The sequence below is a fragment of the Ylistrum balloti genome, unplaced genomic scaffold (genome assembly GCF_031769215.1).
Source record: "Ylistrum balloti isolate Yb309-2 unplaced genomic scaffold, AGI_CSIRO_Ybal_v1 Utg370064, whole genome shotgun sequence".
NCBI lineage: Eukaryota > Metazoa > Mollusca > Bivalvia > Pectinida > Pectinidae > Ylistrum > Ylistrum balloti.
In genome coordinates, this window is record NW_026782110.1 from 54443 (window position 1) to 62938 (window position 8496).

The window sequence follows — 8496 nt, forward strand, 5'->3', positions numbered from 1 at the left end:
TCTCACTTAAATGTCAAATCTAAATTTTGATTTTAGAAGAGTGTTTAGTCAGGTAAAATAATGTTTGATCAAAACTCCCACGGTAACAAAAATCAACATTATATGAATAAAAACACTAGCATGTATAACAGTTAATTTTCGTCTCTAGTGTCCTTTACCACAGACTTCTATAAAGTCACATGATGACTTCCATCGACAACTGGACCACTCAAATATCACTCTTAACAGTTACTTCAATGTTATACAAGATAAAAAATGGAAACATTAATTCACTACACTTAAATGTATTTACTTATTGGGATAAAATCCTTTTTAGTTATTCTATTTAAAACAAAATTGTAGCTGAATTCAGATAAACGAACCACTGGGAATCAAATCAATGTACAGGGTTTAAACATCTGTTATAATTGTATGACTTGCTGACTAATGCCACATGACACTGAAATTTCATTGGATAAATATATACCACGGAGGTTTTATATTATTACACAATACTTAATATCATTTTTATTGAAAGTGTCTTTGTTGTTGTAAACCAACAACAGGCATTTTAAATTCGTCTATACATGTATAATTCCGAAATAAACGTAAGTTGACAAACATATACTAATCATACAGGTGCTCGTTTTGAGAAATTATCTTGATTATAACAAGTATGTTATGGTCAGACAAGTTGTCATTTTGTCATTGTCACTATAAAACAACAATTATACCCGATTGGTGAGAGAAAACGAGGGATACGCGGGCTATTACCTACTACAAAGCGAATGGACGAGTGAAAGGTGACACGTCGGATTTCCCCACCAAGTGAGATCTTTGTAAACCAGGTGGGTTTCATGTGGGTTTTCTCTTTCTATTGCTTATCGAGACTAGTTGTCATTTTCGTGACATTATGAATGGTTCAGTAAAACTTCAAAGATAAAAAAATAAATAATGATGTGATTTTAATGTCTTTAGAGTTATATATTAAAGCGAATTTTAATATAAATGTAGTTTGTATCGCTTGGTGATCAAATCAAAGCTAACAAATCTCCGTGGGATGTGGCATGGTCTTTCAATTGCGTGATAATAACGTCTTTGTTGTTTTTGCTTTTAACATACACTATTTATCGAAGCTGTTCTAAAAGCGACCTCTCTGACACCTGTAATAAGTGCAGTCAGCTAGAATAGCTTTGTAATATGTTTAATTTATGTACCTATATGCGTTGTATACATAGTGGGGTCGGTATTAATCCATGGGTGTTAATAGTTTAAAATACACGGAAGAAACAGACATTTTTGTTCAATAAAATTTGACACAACTGTCAAGAGTTTCAGGCCAAAGATGTTTTTTTGTCGTTAATTGTAAGTACCATGTCAACATCGTTTTATCATTATACTTTGGCATGTGCAGTCTTGGTTTTTAATGAAAAAAATATCAGTTAAATCGTCACAAAACGGTTTTATAATTGAATCGAACTACTCAAGTTGAAAAATGAGGGGGGAATTTAACGGTTTAGCATAGAATAAACATCGCGTATTTTGTATTTTGGTTTGGGAATCAGATTGAATGAACTTTATAAGTAAAAGAAAGGAATCATACACAATATTATTGTAGGAAAATCACGAAGCATCACCATAATACCAATATTATGTAAGGTATTCAACTTTAAAGGTGATATAAGACACACACGTACATGTAAATAGCAACGTTCATTACAAATCTACAATTAGATACATTAGAAATAGATAATTACCTATACTCCATTATAAAGCTGTTTCGTCCTTCTATGACTTATCAACGATGTGGGGAGCCTTAATTGTTTAACCTAAAATACCACTGTGAGAAAAATAAAAAAAATATCGACAGAAAGTCAAAATCTAGATGTGGAGTTGCACGTGCCTCATAGTTCAAGAGATTCCGTAATTGGCCGATTGTGTGTAATAAGGTGTTATGGCAGATAAGACAACTGGTCTGAAGTTCCAAGCATGTATAAGATAAGACTACAAGTCTTAAATTCTTTAGATGCAGCAAATCAGCCATGAAATTCTGTATCAAGAAAGAAAAAACTCGTTTGGAAAGTCAAAATGATTTTGAAGCACTTTATTACTGCTGGTCAAGCGTTTGCGTAAACTATTGATAAGTAAAAAGAACACATTTAATGTAAATTAAGTAAAAGGTCAAACCCGCTGAACAATATGTAATACGTATGTATCATATAGTTGTTTCGAGCTACTTGTGACATGAATTAACGTCGATAACGGTATTTTATTAGGCACGATTTATCAGTTTTATCAATTAACGTAGAATACAATTTATTGATTCAATACAATTGTTTGATACATCATTTAAATTATTGTAAAATTGACACACGATTGACATCAGAACTATTGTGATTGAGATTGTCTGCTTAAAGTAATATCATACACAAACGTGTTTGGTCCAAATACTGAATGTCATAAAAAGTCTATATACAGCAATATTTAAATGCCGTAACAAGTACTTCACTAACTACTGATATTTGGCCTTCACTGTGTTTCAAAAAAAGGAAAATACCGACATATCTCGAAATCTTGATTCAAACCCAAATTTGATGAAACCTGTGCATAGTGTGAACAAACAATTTACACCAAGAATCCTGAAAAGTTCAAGGAGAATAAGACCAAAGGTTCCGAAAGGGTAGGCACCTTCTGCTTCATCGACGACAAACATCATTTGGAACTAATTTTTATTAAGTTATAAAGATTCCAGTAAAACTTGATATTACAATATTGTGTTCACGTGTAATACGCAGATGTATGTTTGTATGTCAAATAAATCTTACAAAATGACATGTTTTAGCTTTTGGTTTGTCAAAGTGTGTACCCAGTCTTCATATATGTAGACTTGAGAGTGAAGATTACTGTATTTTAAAATGAGGTGTAACACAATATTTAGTGACGTGTTCACCAGCTACCCGGACGCGCGTTTATACTGACTAGTTGATCGTCTTTATTAGAATATCTACTACACGTACGACAACTGGCAACGACAGTAACATTTCTTTAAACCAAACTAATTGGTTGTCAATCACCGATAATCAAGTCTAAAGATGCAGTGTTAATGAAGACAGTACCGCCACTCATCACTGGTCCTGAGATACATATTGATTTGCAAGGCACACCAGTGTCTAGCTGGTCACATATCGTACATCATTAAAATGATGACCAATTAATATCCACTGGCGTATAAAGAACAAACAGGGCTGGGATTGGAGGATTCATAAAATACAACTACAATATTCCATGTGTATTAATCTGAGATCGAGGTTATAGAATATTGATGGAACAGGACTCTTTATCGCCAGGTCGAATTATTAGATTCACTAAGATACATTTTGAATTGTTTGATGACAGGATATCAATATGATTGTGACTCAGCAACATATAGTTAGGTAAACTCGTCCTGGGATGGTATCAATGTAAACAAACAGATGATATCTGCAACATATAAACGGACAATTTCTGTTATCTGTTTGTGTAAACGATTTTTCTGATGGCATTATCTACATCAATTCAAATCAATTGTTACAGCCCATCAAACTGGTTTCCGTTCATCAGAACGAATATATAAAAAGTTTTATTCACTTTTAGAGGAACTGTCATGTTTGCTGAAACAAGATTAATGTCTTTAAGAATATCCCCATTTTGTTACATCGACAGAGTCGAACAGAGCTTTATACATGTAATAAGATACATGTTCGCTCATTTTGAACGACAACGGACACACTATTCTACATTGTGTATGTTATACAATATAACAGTCAATTCATATCTCGGTGTAAAAAAATGAGAAAGCATCGACTTGTCAACAGACTCTGAAATCAATCTCGGAATTTGATGAAATTAAGAATGTAGAGAAAAGATTTACACTGATACTCCTGACAAAATACAAAGAGAATTAGGCCAAGTGTTCCAGAACGGTTCATTGACGATATCCACCATGTAAATTTTAGTCTATCTAAGTAGGAAATGTCACGTTCTCAAATGAGAACAAGGAAAACAAGTTCGCAGCAACTCGGCATACTAATGAGCACCAAAAACGTCCCACTCATATAGCACACAGAAGTATATCTTCCATTGTGATACATATGACGACCGTTAAAGTTTGATATAATCTACCTCTCTCGAAACCGTGAGGTGTAAGTTTGTTTGTCAGTTGCCAGTTGCATGGAAATCGTAGGAAATGGTTGGGAAAAGATCGAGATAAGCGGCTGATGGAGACGTCTATCTTGTCTCGGTTAGGGTGGGTATGGTATGACGGACATGGTCAATGAATCATCAATACACATGTATCTAAAGTACTTTGCAGCGTCTTTGTGATTTGTTTTAATAAGTTCTTCGATAAATTCAGCCTCGTATAGGAAAAATCAAGAAAAATTCACCAAAGGTTGAACACAGTTTGTTTCATAGATCAATATATACCAATGCTTTGTTGTAAGGTCTTACCACAAAACATGGTGGGAATGTTGTCGAACATTCGATCACGTGTCCACTTTCTTTATTTTGATGTGATTTAAACTTCCGTATAATTCACCACCATATACTCGTACCATCGTTCATCTTACTTTGAAAAGAAAACTGGTATAACAAGGGAACAAAGGTGTATGATAGTGTTAAAAAAGAGTTCAAAAATCAAATGTTTTTATTCAGGAGCTATTTTTAGATAAGGTTATTGAAAATTTGTCCAAAACTCTATGGAATTCTTTAAAATGCACATACATGTAGCATCAATTCAACAGTTTTAGTAAACATTATCACAATAGGACTGTAACTCTGATTTGAGAGTTCTACGAAAGGTCGTTAGAAGGATGAACAAAGTTTAGTTGTAATAACTAGACGAGATAGCGATAGAATTGGTTTTGTGAAGATTAGGAATCCAATATAAAAAAGCGAGTTCCTTAATCATTCAACAGAGGACGTGAAACCCGATACATGGATAAATATCCTGAATCATCGATAGGCAATCTGATCGTAATACTGAAGCATGATTGGTCAATTTTCTTCAGAAAGACTGCGTAATGTATAGGCATGGTTCTATTTTATATACAGGGAGTGTACAATATAATTATACGTGACAAACCAGGATGAAGTTATCGGAATTCCGTATCTGCGTAAACAACAACATATTTGTCGTGTAAATCTGTCAGCATGGATTTAATTTTCTGCGCATAATTTTTCCTTTTTTATTCGAATTTGAAATAAAATTTTGTTGACACGTTATTGTCATATTTGTTGTAACAATAATTTCGTCAAACCAGTCTACAATGTTTCAGTGTGAACCAGGTTTAACAGTAGGAACACTTGTGTTTTATCGGGATAAAAAATGTTCCACTTGTTTTTGCCCATTACGAAAAAACAACTGATATAATCTTTTAAAGATTCAGCTGCCTCTTGTCTGCTTAATTCAATAAAACCTATGATGATTTATCGTCAGTTTCCTTCAATCAAACCTAGAAGGGTTATCGTCTGTTTCCTTCAATCAAACCTATGATGATTTATCGTCAGTTTCCTTCAATCAAACCTATGATGATTTATCGTCAGTTTCCTTCAATCAAACCTAGAAGGATTTATCGTCAGTTTCCTTCAATCAAACCTAGAAGGGTTTATCGTCTGTTTCCTTCAATCCAACCTAGAAGGATTTATCGTCAGTTTCCTTCAATCAAACCTAGAAGGATTTATCGTCTGTTTCCTTCAATCAAACCTAGAAGGGTTTATCGTCTGTTTCCTTCAATCCAACCTATGATGATTTATCGTCAGTTTCCTTCAATCAAACCTAGAAGGGTTTATCGTCTGTTTCCTTCAATCAAACCTAGAAGGGTTTATCGTCTGTTTCCTTCAATCCAACCTAGAAGGATTTATCGTCAGTTTCCTTCAATCAAACCTAGAAGGATTTATCGTCTGTTTCCTTCAATCAAACCTAGAAGGGTTTATCGTCTGTTTCCTTCAATCCAACCTATGATGATTTATCGTCAGTTTCCTTCAATCAAACCTAGAAGGGTTTATCGTCTGTTTCCTTCAATCCAACCTAGAAGGATTTATCGTCAGTTTCCTTCAATCAAACCTAGAAGGATTTATCGTCTGTTTCCTTCAATCAAACCTAGAAGGGTTTATCGTCTGTTTCCTTCAATCCAACCTATGATGATTTATCGTCAGTTTCCTTCAATCAAACCTAGAAGGGTTTATCGTCTGTTTCCTTCAATCAAACCTAGAAGGGTTTATCGTCTGTTTCCTTCAATCCAACCTATGATGATTTATCGTCAGTTTCCTTCAATCCAACCTAGAAGGATTTATCGTCAGTTTCCTTCAATCAAACCTAGAAGGATTTATCGTCAGTTTCCTTCAATCAAACCTAGAAGGATTTATCGTCTGTTTCCTTCAATCAAACCTAGAAGGGTTTATCGTCTGACCTTAATCGTCAGTTTCCTTCAATCAAACCTAGAAGGGTTATCGTCTGTTTCCTTCAATCCAACCTATGATGATTTATCGTCAGTTTCCTTCAATCAAACCTAGAAGGGTTTATCGTCAGTTTCCTTCAATCAAACCTAGAAGGGTTATCGTCTGTTTCCTTCAATCCAACCTAGAAGGATTTATCGTCAGTTTCCTTCAATCAAACCTAGAAGGATTTATCGTCAGTTTCCTTCAATCAAACCTAGAAGGGTTTATCGTCTGTTTCCTTCAATCCAACCTATGATGATTTATCGTCAGTTTCCTTCAATCAAACCTAGAAGGGTTTATCGTCAGCAAACAATTTGATATTAGAATAGTAATCATCAGTTACATTATTAATATGAAATAAAGATGGCCTGAACTTAAAATTGAGCCTTTCATGAATCTATCAATGGTACATACCCCAATGCTGAATCGTTAACGAATTAATACAGAAATTGTGTTCTATATCCCCCGTACATGTATAAGCTTTATCTGTAGTCTTCAACGGATCGGTTATGCTTTAGATATGTTGCTTACAGCTTGCAAAACGTAAATACAAACTAAATAAATGCATTTTATCGAGGTAAACCGAAATTACTTGTTTTGTTACGGACCGCATATGCAAATATGTTATAATTATGTTGTTCGGGTCAGTACAATATCATCGATTATGATGGACACAGCCCTATCGTGAAATATTCATATACGGAGCCGATACATCCGTCTTGTCATCTGTGTGTCACAGCTAATCCGATTACTACAACCTTTATAACAGAAATCTATACCGTCATTCGCTCCGTGTGCCACACAGGGTTTAATTATTCACATATCACTGATGTGAATTGTACAGACATTTATTCAATCAATCGATCCTCATCATAATTTATTAGAACAAAATCTCGGAGGAACTAGAACTAGAATAGATGACAATTTAGTTCACGATCTTGTTGTATATACGACACCAGATTTTAGTACTATCATGATACTACAAATTAAGTTATAATGACCACACAGCACTAGATAAATTCTTATAACGACATCGCTAAATATAGTATCGTTAATTAAGAATTACGATGTTACTATGACAATATCTTATATTTATTCCCGCGTTATTACAAAACTGAATACATACATCAATGCTACATATCACGTTTTATGTAACACAAAAAGATAAGTTAATGAAAACGTTATCATTAAAATCTTTGTACTTGTTTGACTCTAACAATATCTTATTAGGTAGGGAATAGAACATCTAACATCCCCTTTATCATCACGTTTGATGTTTCTATGGCGACGTGTTCTGTATTTATCATATAACTTATGTCTCGTCTATTACGGCACTGTTTGTCATATTTATTACGTCATATCTACATTTATCATTTTAATGCAAAAGTCCATGTTCATATGCTATAGAGCCAGCATTGTTCAGCATTTATAAGATATATGATACCATAAAGCATGATAAAATTCACCTCATACAGAACAGACCGACAATACTGTTAAATCATGCTTACAGTCAGATTTAAATAACGTTCGATATGAAATAGAATTACCACAAACACACTCACCATGATCAGCAGAGTATTATATCTTTAATATGATTTTCATTTTCATTTTTAACCTACATGACCGAGATATACCTTTAACGTACAGGTAACCATGGCGATATACATATTACAGCCTTATAGTTTCTCACACTGTCGGAATTAACACTAAAATCAACATTATTGTTGTGTTTTCACTGGAAACCATTAGTAACCCTAGTTAAACCCTACTTCAGATCTGAAGTTATATCTACAACACACATATCAGAAGAAACACTTCCAGGACACAATGTATACGCTTATAGTCAATACAACGAGGATGAATTTTATACAGTGATGATAGAGAATGGACACGGAGAAAGATTAGCCATATTTTTTTTTTCTGAGTCTAGACTGTTTACATCGTGCCTCGTCAAATTTAAATAGTTGACATCTTAAAGCGGATTAATATAAATGTTTCAACACTTGATTCCGTATCTTATTCATTTGATATGTTGTGATG